The sequence below is a fragment of the Seriola aureovittata genome, chromosome 1 (genome assembly GCF_021018895.1).
Source record: "Seriola aureovittata isolate HTS-2021-v1 ecotype China chromosome 1, ASM2101889v1, whole genome shotgun sequence".
NCBI classification, from domain to species: Eukaryota; Metazoa; Chordata; class Actinopteri; order Carangiformes; family Carangidae; genus Seriola; species Seriola aureovittata.
In genome coordinates, this window is record NC_079364.1 from 30499829 (window position 1) to 30519453 (window position 19625).

The following is a 19625-nucleotide window of genomic DNA, read 5'->3' on the forward strand; positions in this document are numbered from 1 at the left end:
AAACACTGAGCGGTCTCATCTCTGTGATCTTTATCCACATTGAATCCAAGTCATGGATACGTTAAGAGGCGCGGATACCAAGTTCCATGACTGTGCCATAAGACAAAGAGGTTCCTCAGGCTTCCATGCTTTTACGCCCTATAGAGATCAAAGTTTAATTACTCCAATACTGGTACAATATTGGTTTATAACCAAATACTGAGCCTTAATCTCTTTGTCTTGTCTTAATGATTTCTGTTGGCCCTAATGACTCAAATTGTAATAAAACTAAATTAAACTAAAAAATACTACTTTTGGACACTAAAAATGTATTTATGAATACAGCACACAGTAATGATTGTATATGGGTGAAAGTATTTTTAGGTCAACTGGATATAAAGTGACCTATAATTGTGATTGTGGCCACAACGCCTGTAGTCCCAGCCCTGCAGAAGAAAAGTCTAATTAAAAGGGCAGTTACAAAGAAATGCCTTGCAAAAGACTGAAGAATCAAAACTGATGCTTTAATCTCTTGTATGGGCCAGGCTCCTGAACTCTGGATAATATATATTATCCAATAATACCACTTAATAGCATCTTTCCAATGGACCCCCTTCAATAGATCCCAATCTCTTTCAAACTCCTACCCCTTTCTGTAGTCTTTCTGTAATAAATTTGTAGCCTCCAAGCCAAGAAATCAATCTGTATAATCCAACACATTATACAGTCTTTGTCGCAGCCTGAGCAGTACTCCCCATGGCTGGTGGATTGAGCTTCATGTGTAAAATCAGAGGAGTTCCCACTTTAAAGAACAGCTGGGACATCAACTTCTTCTTGTGTGTATCCAGACGTAATATACAACACCTTTTTTTTTTCTAATGCACATACTGTACACAGCAGCCCTTCCTTGATTACCCAGCTCTGGTGCGCTGCAAAGATTCATGGTATAGCTGTGTAGCTTTGAGTGTGTCTGCACAAAAGGCTGCATACCTGTATATAAGTGCAAGAATGAGAGAAGAAGAGGAGATTGAATTGTGTGTGTATACCTGATTTCATGCAGCGTGGTGGGTTCACACACATGCATACTCTTACAGTATGCCTGCGCCACCTTTGGCTAATGACAGATGCAGTAAAACATTTGTAAAGGATGGGACCATCCATCATGTTGTGTGGGGCACAGGGAAGCAGGCTATCTTAAAAGCACAAACAAGAGTCCCCTGCACAGGGCAGGGAGAGACGGGGAGGGGAGGGGTGGGATAACGAAATTTATATCATATTACACACTGAAATGTGACCTCCTAATGATATCAGTGAAATTCAATCAAGTCCTTGACTCAGTATTACTTAAGGTAAACCAGTGTCCTTCCTGATATGAAATGAGAAAATTGAATACAGAGTTGTTGGTTTTACTTACTGCTTCAACTTTGGATGCAGTTTGTGCAAAATGATTTTACCAAAGAAAAACATCAAGTATCTGCACATGGTTTCTAAGAAGTGGATTCTGTTAGCAGATGCTGTCAGCGGCAATAAATAGCAATAATAGCAGCAGGGACAGTAGAAGTTTTGACTGTAGGAGTGGCATTAGCAGTGGATAGGAATAGCAGCATTACTGCTAACAGTAACACTACTGGTTGTCAGTGTTGGGCAAGTTACAGGACAAATTGAATTAATTGCTCGTTACCCGTAACCTTTTGAAAATCAATTGCATTACTTGACAATTATCTGAACAGCTGAGGAAATCAGAAAAAGCATTATTATATTATTGTTATAGTATTACATCATCTTTTCAATATTACTCAGCTAAGCTCCATCAAATGTGCCATCAGACAACTCCAAAGACACTGCTCACATTTTTTTATTTTCATCTTAAAAAGTTATTGTGGCAAATAAATTGTCTATTTACACAATGAGAGGTCAGTTATTCCTCCACACTGAAAGGGAACCCAGTACAGCGCAGGCGCAAGCTTCAGTGAATTGACGTGTCACAGTCCTTACAGTTTCTCACTTGTTTAACTAAAGCTGTCAAATAAATACAGTGAGTAGAAAGTTCAATGTTTCCCTCTGAAATGCAGCGGAGTGGAAGTATAAAGTAGCATAAAATGGAAATACTCAAATAAAACAGCCACAAAATTATACTTAATTACTTTCCACCACTGCTAACACGATTACTTAGCCTTCAGTACACATGGATTTTAATATTGCTCAATTACCCAACAGGTAAAACTCCAGAAAACATTATTGAAGCTAATATCAAAAGGTGAACGATCTTAATTAAGGACTAAGACTAAACCACCACAGCCACAAAAACATTTCAAATTGAAAAATAATTAATGTCGAAATATATCTCTACAAGCCAAGCCGGCATTGGAAATGAAGTTAGCTTACATTAGTTAGCTAAACTGTAACTTAAGACAAAAGTTAGAAACTAGCTAACATTAACGTTCACCCGTAGATATTTGACACAATTCAGAAACAAGCTGGATAGTAAGCTACCGTTAAAAAATGTGAGCCACTGATTGAGTGAGGCAGGCAGGTGACACCCCCCCGACCCCCCCCCCAACCCGAGCCGTAATTTGAACCATGACAACGAGCAGACGCAAAGCCACCTAAGCATTCATTTGAGGTTGTGTCTCCAGTGATCTGACAAAATGTAAGTCCAACATTCACTCTCCTTTTAGCTCCGTTTTGATCTCCACCGACCCCTGAAGGAAATGAACATGTGGCTCTTTAGCTGTTTAGCTAAAGACATGTCTTGACTGAATGCACAGCGGCTAAATTGATATGAACCTTTCATCTAGCATATGGTGAGAAAGTAAACATGTCGGCCCCCAAAAATGTCAAAGCGATACTATAATTAGATACCGTAAAATAATTACTGAAGTCGTTTAATTTAATCTGTTGCTAAAAATAAGAAATCGCAGTACAGTACTGCATGAGACAATGCTGATTTAAACTAAGAAATCATTATACTAATTGTATTACTATTAGTACTTGAGGCAAAATCAAAGTACAACTTTCTTCTCAATGCGTTACGTAAATATCGCACAAGGTGAGTTTGTTCACAGCAAAAAAAAAAAAAAAAACCCTACCTGTTATCAGAGATATCATCCGACACACTGGGCTGATGGAGTGTAACATGGATTTAAACAAATTCACAGCAGTGGCTGTCAATAAGCAATACTGCTGTCACTGCATGAATATCATAAGTGACGAGTTACCAGACACTAAGAAGCAAAAGAAAAAGTTGAGTCTTCGTAACAATTTTGCTCTGATCAAAGCGACTGTAGCTACAGGAGACGTGGATTAACAGCCATTTAATGATGAAGTAAAGTTTGTGTTGTGTTGCACTTGTTTGGTGTTTGTTTGTCTTTCCCATCCAGCTCTGAACAAGACAAGCCAGCAGAGAGGTTTTCTTTTTTTTTTCTTTCTTTTTTTTTTTTTTGGTTGCAAACTGGTGGGTGTGTTTGATAGAAGGCATGCAGGCACAGTGTTGCCTGTTGAAGCACATCATCTGCATCAACAATGAAAAAAAGGAAAAAACGGCAGGCAGATATAAATGAATATTCCTCACCTGTCTGCTCATGTTGACTCCTCTTGTTTGGATTTCACAGTGGGGGAAAAAAATAAAGGCGTATATTTACTTTTAATTGAAAGGAAATTAAAGACGCATCCACATCCGCATGTGACAAAGGAAGATCACAAGGCTCGGGAGTGACGATAGCTTTTGTTTAAGATGGATTTCATAAAGGAAACCCCCCACTGATAATGATGAAAAAAATCTTGGACATTTCTCCAAATACAATTACCTCGGCATCACCTGATTCAATCAAATGCATTTGCATTCTGTTTGCATGCAGTGTTCCGTGAACCGGTAAACAAGGCAGGCAGAATAAATCTGATGTGTTTTCATGCTTATGGTTGCTCTTCTGTTTGCTACATTTTATTCTGAGTATTTGAATTTTTATGAATTGGTAAATAACTGCACAAATGTACGCATAGTTGTGTGGATGGATGTTCTGAAGTTGAGAGGGGGCACATTCTTGCGAGCCAAAAAGAGAAAAACGGAGAATGTTAGTTCATGTTTTTGAGACAGATGTTGTTTGGCTGGCAAGCGTGGCAGATTAATATTTGACTGTGTCTGATGTGTACTTAAGAATGTATCAAAGAAGATGCATCATTCTGGGGACTACCAGGGGATGTTGCAGCTGGCACCATGACAAAAAGCATAAGGCCAGACTTGGCACCAGTCAATCATACGCTCATGGTGATGAGACCAAGGTCTTGTTCACTTGTAATCCCTGACCTTCTTTCTCCCTGGACACCGACAACTTGAGTCACTCTGTGTACAAAATACTCACTGTCTCATCTTTAACACACACTGATTTGTATAGAAAGTGTTCAAGCGACTCTGACCTTTCAAAGGTCTGTAGTATTTATTGTTTTACCAATATGTACATATATGAAATATATAGAAATAAATAGGTGTGAGACACCGTCTATGATTTAAAAGTACAATACTCACTCGTAATTTTAGTGTACTTACTGCAGCAAATAGATAGTTTGTCGTCTCTTGCTTGCAAAATAGCAGTGATCCATAGTACATAGATCTATATAGAGTGGTTACACTTGACAGTGTCCCACCTCACTGCAAAGAGCTGCACCTTTGCTGCAGTTGCATCGCTGTAGTTTGTTTTGTCCCCACAGGAACAGAAAATATTTTATTCCAGAAACATGCATCTCCACAGGGATGAAAAAAAAAACAGATGTCCCTATATGTTTCTGTGTAGCAGAAATTAAGCCCTGTGATCATGGTTTGACATAAAAATATACTGCACTGCTGGCAATAAAAGAGAAAAGGAGATGTCTCCTCACTGCTCTGGCTCAGAGTTCTATGGTCGCTGTGAAACAATCACCAGTTTACCAGGAATCTGAAGCCACATGCCGTTAAAATGTTCAGGCTACATGCAGAAAAAAAAAAAAAAAAGAGAGCTTGTTTATTTTTACTGACACCCTGTCGCTGTGATTGTCTGTGTCGCTGGTTGCGACTGTCTACACGGGAAGCACATCAGTTTCTCAGTTGTCCTTCTCGTACACATGCGATAGATCACATACGCTCCCGTTTTAAACAATCCAGCTGTCTACACAGGCCGCACCACGGCTCATGTTTAACTCGAGCTGCACTCGCATAAATGCACCCCGAAGCATATTTTAATGCTCCAACTCTATTTTCTTTTTCCGTTTCAAGCGCAGGACTCGGAGTGATTGTGTTATGGGCTCCGAGTGCCGGCAAAATGCGGGTGACCTACACTCAGCGCTGTGTCTTAACGCACCCTGTGTAGACACAGATGGAGGACTGCAACTGTGGCTGCTGCTCTGCTAGTGTTCTGCTTTGGGCAGGCAGACTGTGTAGACACACCGACTCGTACTGCGCTGCTGCGTTCCTCTGACTGTGGTAGGCTGCTTAGTTCGACTCAGCTCAGTCTAAATCAGGACGGTCGGTTTAAAAGTCCTAAATATTGGCTTTATTCAGCATCACTAAAATGTGATGCAAAAGTCAGTGAAATATGTCACATTGTTTATTCATGGGGGAAGCTGTGTGTGTGTGAGTGTGTGTGTGTGTGTGTGTTGTGTGTGTGTGTGTGTGTGTGTGTGTGTGTGTGTGGGTAACGCCAGGGAGACAAAGAGACATTCAGCTTGTCTTTAGTCTTGGTGTCGTTAACTCTCACCTGTAGGGAAGGTTTTAGGGAGGGGTTTGAGGAATGACTTCACTTTATCCAGAATTCCTACCAGCCGTATTTTCCTCTGATATCTGCTCATGACGCACACTGATTGTTTATTGTCAAACAGTTTGATAATCATACGATAGAAGGTTTGATGGAGGTGTCAGTCAGCAGTGCAGGGGTTTAGATCTTTATAACAAAAGACCTGAAAATGTGGATTTGAGACATAAGTAGTCTTGTGAACCAGTGACCTTCACTGCCAATAAGTTGTACTTGCACATGAATATTTCCATTTCACGCTACTTCACACTTGTAGTCCACTACATTGAATTGGGAAATATTGTACATTGTGTTGTTAATTACAGTGGGGATTAAAATCTTGCATAAAAAACATTTAGTAGAAGTTTAAAGAAAATGCATCGTTAAAGATTAAACCATAAGTAATCTAAATGTAATAACTATAATGTAAAATCATATTCCCTCTGGAAAATGTATTTTTGATATGAGTGGGTAAAATTTTCAGATTCTTCACTTGAATCAAAAAAATGTTTATACTCTATTACACGTCCTGCATTCAGACTTTTACTCAGTTGAAACATATGGAGGTTGAATATTATCAGCCAAATAGTTTTATAGCATCTGAAAGAAATCATTGGGCAGAATAAGTCATTCATAATGTTTTCATAATATGTATATTTTATATTATTGTTTTATCACTACTGGTGCCGTAGTATTTTAATGTAACAGGCTGTCATGGTTGAGCTAACTGTTTAAATTAGATTTAAACTGTCCAGTAGTTTAACTGCTAACAAAGCATCCCATTTTAAAAACTCATGATATGTTTTTCTGGTTCTGGCCTTCATTGCAAGTATCAGTCAAATCAATGTAGTGCAGTAAACAATACAATATCCCCTCTGAAATGAAGTAGGCCTACATAGGTAAGTGCAAAGACCCATACACTGGGAATAGTATAACTACCTCACAGTTGTTCGGTCCATTACTTTTCAATCATGCTTCCACTGTAAAACTGATAGTTTTACTTAAAGCAAACCACTGAAACATTTGCCAAACAGCCTCTGTGACCATAAATGGCAGTTATGGTATAATGGTAAATGCTAGAACAAAGTGTGTAAGAGTAGCACAAGAGAAGAAGAGTCATAGAGTAATTCAAATGACTCAGCGATGTCAGTAACGCAGCAATATTTATCTTAAGTATGCAAACATTAGTTGAAACTAAGCTACTGGTCATACCAGACCAAATAAGGCTGACGCACCGAAACGCCTGAGGACACTGAAATGAACACAGGTGCGTTTTATTGCTCATAAATTCAACTCTTCATTCATAAGAGGGAGAATTTGTTGTTTCATCTTTCAAAAGTGACACTGTGTCACTTTAAGTTAAAGCATCAGAATCCCTCCACCACCACAATATAGGAGCTAATCAGAAAACATCATTACTGTTTTCTCACATTTTCATGAATCATAATTTAAAAATCAGGCTAAAATTACATATACAACACAGCATTTTGGAAACACACGAGTGGGGGGGGTCAAAGGTCGTTACCCTCATGAAACACTATCCCTCCCCTTCATCCGTTAATACAGGTGATAATGATCATCTCCCTGCTCCTGAGATCACGGCTCCGGCTGATGTACGACCCCGCTCTAACAATTAGACGAGAGCTTATTTGCCCTATGAGTTGTATCTTTTCTACTTGTTTAATGTTACGTCTACTGAGACCCGATTATACAGTGGATTGAGGTTAGCTGAGGTTGCTGATGTCTTAGTTACGATACAGTGTTAGCTTAGGCGCTCTGCACATACATTAAACATAGTGCAGCATATGAAACGACAGGCCTGAGGAACGGTGGCGATGCATATACATTATGAAGTATATAAGAGAATAATGTATGGTATCATCCCTAATATGGAATATAGAGACTGGGCGGGGGGGGGGGGGGGTGTAATAATAGACACATCTGTGTTTGCAGGAAATGTTTGAGAATGTAATACAGTCACATTATGTGAATGAAGGAACCTACTTGTGGATATTTCAAACATATCACTGCATTCCCCGGTGATTTCTAGCTGCTTTTTTTTCCTAAACAATATGTCTGTTTCCTTTCAAGAGCAAGTCCCCCAGGCAATGAGAAATAATAGGCCTTCAGTATATACCCCTAAGCTTCTGAGCAAAAATCAAAACAAAGAGCCAGAGTCAACACTTAATAGACAGACCAGACGTTAGTGTTGTGTAATTGGTAAAAGCATGTCATCCACAAAGAACTGTTTTAAGTAGGAAATGAATAGTTCCTTTGAGGACTTCTTTTTTTTTTTTTTTTTTTTTTTAAATTGCCATCTTCTTTTTTTTTTTTTCCATGTACAGTCATTACACGATGACTCACAAATAAGCACATATTGTGAGTATTTTTCATTTCAAATGCTGATAACAACATCATAAGGCTTAAATACAGTTCGCGCACATACAGCGGGAAAAGCAGGGAACAGAGACGCACACAAACTGACGGCATACAACTGAGCTGTACTGTAATAACTAAGGAGACTATTTACCCTTAATTGATATGGCCTTTCTTACCATGAAAAGAACAATTATTTCTAGCACCACACGCTTCTTATGTGCACAGTAAGCTATCAACACAAAGTGCCCTGAGTGAAATGAACAGAACTCACCATCAGCCTAAAAAAAAAAAAAAAAAGAAACTGGCAAAGCCTTTTTCATCTTTTGTTCTTTTTTCTTATTCCCTCTTGCTATAAAAGTGCCAGAAACAAGCTCAGAGATGATAAAAATATGGCAGTGTAATACCAATTTAATATATCAATGGTATTTATAAGGCATTAAAGTCAATGACACATGGCGAGCAACAGCATAAAACAAAGAGTCCTTGTTAAAGTGGATGCATACCACTTTCATGGCGCCCTGCATAATTTTGTTGGAAAGCATCCTTATGAAAGTCATCAGTGCTGGTTGGCGCTGTGCAGAGGAGTTTTGTTGATCGCACTCAGTCCACAGTTAGACTGTATTAAAGGTCCCATATTGTATAAAGTGAGATTTCCATGTCTTCTTTGATTATAAAGCAGGTCTAGGTTCTATATTAAAACTGTGAAAGTATCAAAACCTCAGTCCACAGAGAAATGCAAACAGCCTGTATTCAGAAACTGAGCCTTAAAACAAGCCGTCAGGACTTCTGTAACTTTGTGATGTCACAACAAAATAGTCACCGTTCTTAGCCATGCCTCAAGCCCTGCCCCCCTGGACCCACCATCCAACATTGAAGGATTTGGTTTCTCTGTGTGTTTACCTGAAATCTGCTATATTTTTATTCCTTCACTCAGGAAACAGACGGCCAATCAGAAAAGAGGCTCGGAGCCTACTCTCTTCTCTTCGGATTAGCTGTTGTTATTTTAAAAGTGGAGCTGGAAGCTCATTTACTCTGACTTCCTCATTGAGAAATACTGGATGAGGCCTTATGCCCCGCTACCACGACTGCTTGCTCCAGGTGGACAGGTGAAAGAGCAGAGAGTATCAAGATGGTTAGAGGAGGAAACATCAGAGAGACTCCGCCACATGTTTGAGCCTCAGTCAGACCCAGACTCAGATGAGGAGTCTGAGACCAGAATCAAAGACTAGAAGATGTATCAGAATGGTAAGTGTAGTTATTTGTTCATGCTGTTTGTTAGATTGTAACTGTGACACAGTGTTAGCGGTTGTGCTAATGCTAGCTCTCTCTCTGTGTACTGACAAGATTTCAGGTTTATTTAGCCTCGCCCCCCATCCCCACAAGTTGACAGGATTGGTTCTTTAGGTTTGTGACTTGATTTTCATTGGAGGGGGTCTTTAAAACCACAAATGTATCATCTTAAGGATTTAAACTTCAAACGAAACACAGGAAAAACGTAAGTGTAAGTCAGGACAACACAATGACTTGGAGTCAGGTGAAATTTTGACTCTTGTCAGCTCATTATCTTCTGTAGTTAACAGTATCTGGTTAAAAAAGAGAGCGCGTGGGTCCACAACCCAGTGAATTTCAGCATTTCAGGAGTTTCGATATTTCTTGGAACAGATGTCTGTAACAACATGCCAACAGATAAAACTGCAGTGAACAGACGTTCACTTAAGATTCAAATGTTTACAGCAAGATACCAGATTTAATCAATACTATGAATCAGCAACAGGCATGAATCAGTGTTTCTGACTGTGTACGGCTTTAAAATCTTCTTCTGTTCATTCATTACACATGTTCTATGAATTGTGTCTGAAATAATGGCAGAAACCTTGAGGATCCAGAGTAAGACATAATCCCTTTCCTTAATCCCCGTTTCCTGGAATCATGAAAGATATTGGTTTGAGGTTTGAGGATATGTTGCTATCATCAAATATACATGTCTGATTCCTTTTATTCCTCTTTTGACTTTCATGGTTGTCCATGTTCTTACGTTTAGGCACAACTTTCGCCCCCTCCATGCACCCTGCATATTCAAACACTTTGTTTATTTTGTGGCGAAATAGAAAAGTCAGTGCGGTAGTACATAAAAGCAATCAGTCTGCATGATTTAACAAGAACCTGAGCCCATTAAATGAACTCCGGCGCTATTGGAGGAAAAACGATCCACAAGCACATCAGCAGTTTCCCCGTCGTCCCCCCAGACAGCCAGAGACAGGGCCCGCTCTCAAAATGGCACTTCTGCTGGAAGACAACGGAGGAGGAGGAATAATGTACAGTGAGTTATCTATGTACAACATCTCCAATGGAAAAACAATTAAATGAGATTGATGGAGAGATGAAGACAACTGGGTGGGGGGTAGGTAGGAGGAGGGAGGGGAGGGGAGGCGGGGGGGGGGGGGTGTTGGATCTGACTGTCTGTCTATCCCTGTTTGCGTACCTCCTGGAGGCACAAATGTCAGCTTTGAGCAGTTTGTGGACTCCCCACTAAGCTCTTGGCCTGCTCCGATCCAGACTGGTTCTATCTTCTGGACTCTTGGCATGCCACGTACGAGCCGTGGCCATCAATGTGTCATTCAAATGCCACGGCTTCGCAGCCACCACATACTTCCATGCTCGTGTATATCAGGGTTAGTACTTATCTGCGGTGGTAACAGTGTTCCCACTTTTACTAATGTGTAGATGAACTGCACTAAAATGATCTTTTTACTCCGTTTCCAGTCACACTGCATTTATTTATATATTTATTTATCAGACACTGCTGTCTTGTAGCCGAGATGAAGAGACTCAGCTTCGAGTCTCAGATCAACAACATGATAGATAACTGAGAAAACAGCAAAGGGTCACAATAATGACGTGATCACGCAATATAAATACTTGATTATTACGAAAACATATTCAGATAATTCATGGTAATGGTAATAATTCAAACGGGGCAGATACTGAGTGAAGAGTCCTTTTCTAATTTCATCTGTAATGTTATTGATTCAGCAAACAGTTTACTGAATTGTAGATATATGGTCATCACATTAAAACGCATGATGTGTCTTATATAACTTGATTTAATATCAAACAAAAGGTGGGCTGCAGCTAATAATTATTTCATCATTGAATAATCTAATAATTTGCTCAATAAAGTGTCAATAATTTGTGAAAGATGTTTCCAAATGTTTTGTTTTGTTTGACAAACAGAAGAGTTCAACAGAAGAGAAAGAAAAACAGAAAATACTCAGATTTGCAAAAATAAAACCAGTTCATTTTTACTTTAAAAATGACTTAAACAATTAATCATTTATCAGAATCGCTGCTAATGAATTTTCAGTTGATCAACTGAACTAATAAATATGGGACATGTCGTCTGCTGTTTTAAAAGCATGAAGCTCTGTTTGGAAACACTGGCATCATCCTCTGCTATAAAGAATCTGTAAACTGTCTTATTTCTTCGTGTCATCGAGCTAATCTGAAGATGAAATGAACAAAAGAGCGAGCGTGTCTGGCTTCCTGCTAAATTATAGAGTCAGAAATTTGTTTTGAAATACAAGAAGTACAAAGTCCTCGCAGACGGAGCGCAGCACTGACAGTTTTGTCGTCTTGTCCGCGAGATCTCTCTGGTTGCACTTGTTTCACAGGCTAATTTTCCACTGGCATGAGAAACGTTTACATATGCAAACCTATGTAACATTTACAGCCACAAGAGACAATTACATGATAAATGGTCAAATATATAGAGTAACAGTAACACAAGGACTTGAGTGATGTCAGTTAAACTGCAAAGTCTGGCTAAAATTCATTCACGACAATACAGTGAACACAACAGTAAAAAACCCATGAGTGTGTTCAACTTTTAGTTTGTAAAAAGAAAGTATTATTTCATCTTTTAGAAGTTACACTCCGGTTTGTGCCTTTAAAAACAAGAAAATAACGAAAAGGCCCAGGTCAGTGTAAGATTGAGGCCTCAGAAGGCAGTAAGAACATTTCATGATCAATGTAAAGATCATTTTATTTTCAGCACCGAGGGGCATCTAGTACAAGGTTAGTGCCCACGGTGTGGAAAGACAAATTCACTTCTAAAATGTAACAAATAAACCTCCCTTTCCCAACGTGTTTTTTTTTTTTTTTTTTTTTTGTTTGTCACCCCTTTTCATTGAGGCATTAACTATTGAAGACAACTGCCAACAAAAGTGATGATGCCAAAAAAAAAAAAAAAAAAAAAAAGAAAGAGGAGGGAAAATAAAGACACTGCTAAAAAAGTGCTGCTACTGTAAAACGCAGGTATTGTTTAAAGATAAAGAAAAAACGAGGAAGACGAAGAAGTGAGAGTATGGAGCCGGTGGCAAAGAGAGGAGTGACAATAACTGCTGCTAAACAGCTTTGGCAAGAGATGACAGGAAGCAAGTGAAAGAAATAAACAGTCAACACACTTTGTTTCTGCTACTTAAAAATATCCTGTCCCGTTTTAAATCTTGACACATTCTGTGATGGGGCTGTGCGCGGATAAAGGGGGTGGGATAATATTGGCGAAGAGAGGGCTAGCTTTTCAAATGGCTCTGAAGCGAGAGTGGTTTTTTTTTTTTTGTCTTTTCTTGTTTTTTTTCCCCATAGCTATTACTACCATTACTATGTGAATCCCAGGGCCCCTATGGATTTGCTTTCCATGTAGTGCCAGCACTCGCTAAAGAAAAACCCCACATGGAATAAGCTAATCCCTTTCAAACGGGTCGCGGCCGGCTCGGACATGACTTTGCAGCGAGCGGCGGCGGCGCGGTGAGGGGAGCAGCAGCAGCAGCAGCAGCAGCAGCAGCAGCAGCAGCAGCAGGAGGAGGAGGATGGTGGTGGTGAAGTCATATGCTCAAAGTTTGGATTCAAAACACTCGCCCCTCTCTCGGCGCGTCTCCCTTTGATCCCCACCGCCAACTATAATAATCAGCTTCTCCTCCAAGTATTTATCAGATAGAACACAGACAAGATTACATCGAGAGCAAATATGTGTCCCTATTATCCTGCCAAGGAGGGACTCATAAGACTGAGAATAACAGAGGTGACAGAGTGAGAGTCAGAAATGAGGGTGGAGAGGAAGAGAGCAATATGTAGTGTAAGTGAGAGGGGGAAAGGTTGTTGTTGAGTGGAGAAGAGCAGCGAAATGACAACTCATTATCCCAAACCCCAAAAAACATCCCAAGCACACACAAACACATGCATGCAGTGTGCACTCACATTCTTTCGGTCTGATTTTGTACACCACTTTTGTTTGCGTGCTCTGTCTCTGTCATTTTGCTTTACTTATTTATGAGACTTTACAAGTTCCTTGGTGGAGATGCAGAGCGTTGCAGTTTATGTCTAATTTAGTAAATATCCTTTTGCCAGTCAGGCCTGTCAACCATTGTTTTTCTCTCTTCCCTATGTTCCCCCCCCCCCCCCCCCCCCTTCCATCTCCAGTCGCTGGGTGACAGAGAAAAATTAAGTCTGGGAATCCGAACGATATATATTCTCTCTGATTCGCGCCCCTTTTGTTGTTTTGTGGGCGTCACTGCGAAAGTTTTAACTTCTGAACTGCGTGCCACAGACAAGGTCAGGTAACTAGTGCGCGATGCCAGGCTAGCTGTGTGAAACGTGTCAAGCCCTCATTGTCATTTAATGCAGAAAGAGGGGGATAATAGCCTGCCAAACAGGCGAGTGTCTCCGCACAAGTCTCCTTTGCAGTACCCTTCGTTAACGATCACAGCATGGCAGTGGTAGCATACAAAAGGGAATGAGAGAGGGAGGAAAGCAAGAACAAGAGCAAGAAAGATGAAATGTATTTTGAATGTTTTATGGAAAAACAATCTGACATAAAGTAATATTCATCTCCTATGAATCCAATATTCTTTTTGGAATGATATTAGATGGTATCTATTATATCTTCCATTGTGTTCCCATCTGCCCTTTTCAGGATCTAAATTATGTGCATTAGTACGTAAATGGGCTAATGCCTGTCTGTATTTAGCTGGCTACATGCCGTGAATATATTCTCTGCTTCAAGAAGTAATTGGTAATTACAGTGGTCATTTAGGCAATCACTGTCTCTCCGAGATTCATGTCATTCTTAAAAATAACTAGCTCTTAACCTTTGACAGAATTCTACAGAAACTGTTCATCATCGCCCCCGCTTTGATTAATTTTTACACACACACACGCACACACAATGGGCAGTAAGTATTGCTGGGAGACAAAGATGGACACACACCTACAGTATGCAACTGACACACATATGTGTAAGAGTACACAGGCGTGGACACACGCCGTCTCAACACGAGCAGAATAAGAGATTTCCCATATCAAGGAGCAGACAGAATATCCCACCTCCGACACCATTAGTTCCATTTCATAAACAGTAAGTCTACACATATATACAGGTCATTTAACTTATCTGCCCACGTCCTCCCTCCCTACATCCATCCATCTCTCTCTCTCTCTCTCTCTCTCTCTATCTCCTCCAAATTCACACCGGATTTATCTCACCTCATTGACAGTAAACAGTTAAGTCTTTTTCATCTATTCCATCCCTCCATCTCTCCTCAGTGTAGCCGCTCCTCTGTTTCCCTCTCTCAGTTTAAACAAGCTCTCTAAGACACCAGTCATTTCCATGCATAATGATCCTCCATAGACAGTAGTGGTTGTGGGGGAGTGTAAAACTGGTATTGTATGTGAGAGATCATCAGGTTGGCGATATTAGCATCGAAATACTTATTCGCTTACTCCGATGCCCTCCATTACAGATTGCTCCGCGCAACTCTTTTGCATCTTCAGTGGCTTCTGTATGCAGAAAAATTTATCATTGTTTTCTTTTACCGTCACCCACCGGCATATCAGCAATTTTACAGTAATAAGCTGGCAGAGTGAGTGTTTCATAAATTCTCCATATCCCTAGAACTGGTTTTATGAATCTTTAATGTGAGAGCCAATGACCTCAGTCTTGATATATAGAGTAAAAGCCACAAGGAAATAAAAGCTTTTTATAATGATGAGTAAAATGTTTAGACACAAGATGCCCCCTCCGAGTCGTTAGTTATCTTATAGGTTTTGTGGTAATTTTTATTGTTTTATTATTTTCAGTGTCTTGAATAATGATGTGATTATTTCAGATTTCTCACAAACTATATCAAACAAATCTTTCTGTTTACACAAAGGGAATCATTTTGAAGAATCTACAAAAAAAATAAATAAAAAATTCCAACTGAAATATCGTCAAAAATCATTCAGTTATTGAATTTACTGTTTATATTTTTGGATTGTTAAAAAGAAAAGGTTAGTTATAAATACTTCAGAAATGTTCCTTTAACCTCCAGGATCAAACCAGAGCTGTATGTGCCTGCTGCTGAGATTGCTCAGCGCTGGCAACCTGTACACTCAACCTGGAGCCTGCTGCTGTTGTGACCAGTCAGGATTAATCTTGTCAGAAAAAGCTATGATGACAAAATATCGTTGATGACACATTTTTTATGATGAAAACGAGACTAAAACTACATTTAAAAGTGACAAATTGTATTATATTTTTCATCAACAAAAATAAAAGATTCAAGAATAATGTGAAAGACGAATGAATGGAGAAATTAACTACTGTTTTAAAGTGACAATTGAGGTGGGGTTGTGTGAGTGTCAGTGAATTAGCTGCAGTAGATTTGGATCAGCACCCCCTCAGTTTGAGACAGGAGTACCAGTGTTGTGACAAAGTCTGTTTCCCCATCGAGACGTTTCCCCTAACCTCAACCTGAGCCTAACCTTATCTTAACCTAACCACCGAGAGGAAACACAATTGGGGAAAACACAAATCTCGATGGGGAAACAGACTTCGACACAACACCAGTGCCGAAGCTCAGCGATGTGCTGCTGTGGGGTGGGACAGCAGGAAATAAAAACAAGTTTTATCCAATTTTTTAAAAATGGCAACCGATAAAAGCCAATACCAGTAGTGAATGCAAGTGTATGCTATGTTTTCAATATTTACACCACTCTATCTTGCTGTCAAGGAGCCCTTTCCTTTGGAACTACATTTTCTCAAACAATGAACTAACATATCACTACGCACAAGCGCACACTGTATTACACCGCAGATCAACTGTCAAGAGTCAGAAAGAGCTAAGCGTAGGTGCGTGTCTGCGCAGGAATATGGTCGTTCAGCTGTACTTCAACTGGTATTGGCTTTTTTTATGTGGACATTTTTGTGGAGTGAGAACTGAGAAGGTGCTGATCCAGATCTACTGCAGGTAAAACACTGACTATGTATAAGTACCTCAAACAATGTCACTTTAATGCAAAGTCTTGTTCAACAACATGCTTCTGTGGACATCTGTGGAAATAGTGTGATAGTAATCCTATTAGTATCCTCCACCACCCACAACATCTCTGCTTTTGTTCAGCAACTTCACCTGTTGCACAACTGTTAATAAAAAGCATCTTGCATTCAATCAGTAATGTTACTAGATCTTGGAAGAAACAGATTGATGGACTAAATTCATCTATAGTCCACTGAGTATTAGACAGGAAGCAGCAACAAAACAGCTGGGACAAACAAACTAGGCTAGCATGCCAACATTTATGAAAATTAAAATTAAAAAGCTGTGGATGTAACGTTAACATTTCTTTCAGTCAGCAGCAAATCATCTAAAACTTCCTCCAGGAGAAACATCTCTACATCTGCCAACATTTCAGCTTCTCCTCTCAAGCTTAACCCACACAGTGAACAGTGTTTTTGTGACAAAGTGAGTAACTCCAGCAACTAATAATTTGCTGCTCTGTAGTGGAGAGTACAGGGAGCTGCAGTAGTAATGCTGGATGAGTAGGAATGAAGTCAATTTGGAAATGACAACTGGATCTCATAATTCATCAGCTTCATGTTGCCTACAACTCGAACAACAAAGAATCTGTGCACCTTGTGCACAGACAGATACGCGACACTCAATATTCGAAATACTAGAGAAACCCAAAAGTTCAAAATATATATATATATATATATATATATATATATATATATATATATATATGAATCTGGAGGCAACACAACACTCAAACTTCCCTCCAGTTCTTATAAAACATGTGCCGACAGTGCTTTTCAAGCAAAGGTCTTGAATAAGGTGACCAGTTTTCTGACATGAAAACCAGGGACATTTCCAGTTTGGCGGTCAATATATCATTAAAAAATGAAATAAAAAAGCTGGACAGTGTATTATGAACATGGTAAATGTGGACTGTAACTAACTATGGTGAAGGCCGACTGATAAAACTGGTAGGGTTGCCAACTGTCCCACAAAATACGGAATCATCCCATAACTGGAAACAGAAAGACATCTTCCAAGATCTGGGGATAAAAACATCTGTTTTAAAAGCCAAGATAGCAGCTATATAAACACACCACATGTAGAATGCCACATATAGGACAGGACAGCAATTTCAGCTCAATTACCTCTCAAGAAAAACAAGTACATGTCTCATTTACCACATGCTTCATGATGCCCCTTGAAGTTTTCAATGGAGTTGATCATTTTAGATCTCTCTGAAGATTATTCCATGTATTGAACTGAGATGTGCTTTGTCTCATATTTTTCAGATTCAACCCCCAACCCCACCACCTGGTTGCTGGGGATCAGGTGTGCAAAGCAACTAGCAACAGGCATAACAACACACATCGTTAGATCCGATAAACTCTCCACAATTCAACTGTCCTCTCCATTTTACAGAAACCATGAGCAAAACATTTAACTTATTGAGATTTACCAGCATCATAGAAAAGCAAGGCGGCAAAATGGTGGTGACTTTTCCCTACCTTTGAAGCGGTCCTCAAGCCCGCTGTCTGTCTGATCCGTGGTTATTTATGTTCCTTTAGTCCATATGTGTCCAATATTAAAAGAATCAAAAGAGTTTTCTCATAAAAGTACTCCAGGTTGTGAATATTGTCACGCGAAGTCCATTGCAGACATTTAAGCAACTCCTTCTTCTTCTTCGTGTTTAAGGGCAGCTGCCATAAGTAGCCTAGTTGCATTACCGCCATCTTCCAGCAATCAGTCCGCTCCCATGTTGTCCAGACGACTAAACGTTCTCCGTTCACAAAGTCAAAATAATCTCCTCTCCTAACCACTTTTCCTCACTCTGGTCAAGGGGCGATGTCAGGAGAATTAAGGATTTAGAAAAACACCGTGGTGCAAGAAAATCGACTGCGCTTATACTGTGCTTTTTTTTTCTTTTTTTTTTTTTTTTTTTTTTTCGTTAACTTTATTTATAACACATGGTTTTAAAAATACTCCTTTGTTAACATAACTGAAATAAGATAACATGAGAGAAAATACAAATAGAGAAATAGAGAAAGTTACACCAATAAAAATAATAATTAAATAGAAATAAGGAACTGAGCAAGGGATCATAATACATTTTATTCAGACATAAGTACATAGTTTCCTGACATATCATATTTTTTGTTATATTTAAATATCTAATTTTACATATTAAATTATTATTTTATTTTTATTCTTCTTTATCTAGTACTTGATATTGTTGTTTTGCAGTTTTTCTTTCTTTGCACTGTTCACTTTGCTGCTGTAACGCTGTGAATTTCCCCATTGTGGGAATAATAAAGGAATATCTTATTTTAAGGATAAGAGGACTAAGGACTACATCATTAAATTCTAAACTGACCGGTGTTGACACTTGGAGATAAGTTTTTACGTGCGGCCTGGTTTGTGACAGTGACCAACAGGACGGGAGGACACAAACAAAGCTCAGGGGTTGAGCTTTGTTTGTTGACCTTCTTGCCAGGTTACTGAATAATTTATTGAGTAATTTTGTTCATAAACACAAAAATTGCCAAAAGTATGAGTAGCCCACTGAATCATGAAAAAAAAATCAAAATTCTAGTTGACAGCCCTGTCTCTTTCCGGACTTTAAACACGTGGTACAGTTGAGTAACTTGCTGAAAATACAGTACTACTTCAAATATCACATTCTAGTATGCATCACTTATATATAAATATTCATATAGTAACTTATGATTTTACTATTGTAGGTACACCTAGTGGCTTCACAATATGAGCTTAGTAGTAATTTATCATATCATATACATGAGAGCATATGCTCTTGCATGGCTACTCGTTAAACAGTGAGTTTATGATATTATTAATATTCTCATATGATATTATTGTAATAACTACACACTGTCAGTTCATGTGTTCCGTCTTGTGTTGCTCCAGATAATGGGGAGGAGAATTGTCTGCTAGTTGTCCTGCAGCTGCCAGAGTTGGCATATATTCATAAAACACCCACATCAGGATCACCACACCTGGCCCAGTGTTAGTTACTACAAGTTTATCAGAGACACGAGAGGCTGAGCACAGCGGTTATCCACACAGTAAAATGCTGAACGACATCACCTCACAACACCACAAGTCTAAGTTCATCATTAAACAAGAAATTCTGTAAAACTAGCATAAAAAATAACAT

The 19625-nt window shown here is 39.2% G+C and overlaps 1 protein-coding gene across 1 annotated transcript in view; it reads right to left on the reverse strand.

The window, feature by feature from the left end:
• znf536 (zinc finger protein 536) overlaps window positions 1-18375 on the reverse strand; it is a 278944-nt gene extending 260569 nt beyond the window's left edge. Inside the window, exon 1 of the mRNA XM_056404930.1 lies at window positions 17959-18375. The gene's annotated coding sequence lies outside the window, so the exon portion shown is untranslated. The remainder of the gene's footprint in view (window positions 1-17958) is intronic.
• Between the last annotated feature and the right edge of the window lie 1250 nt (window positions 18376-19625).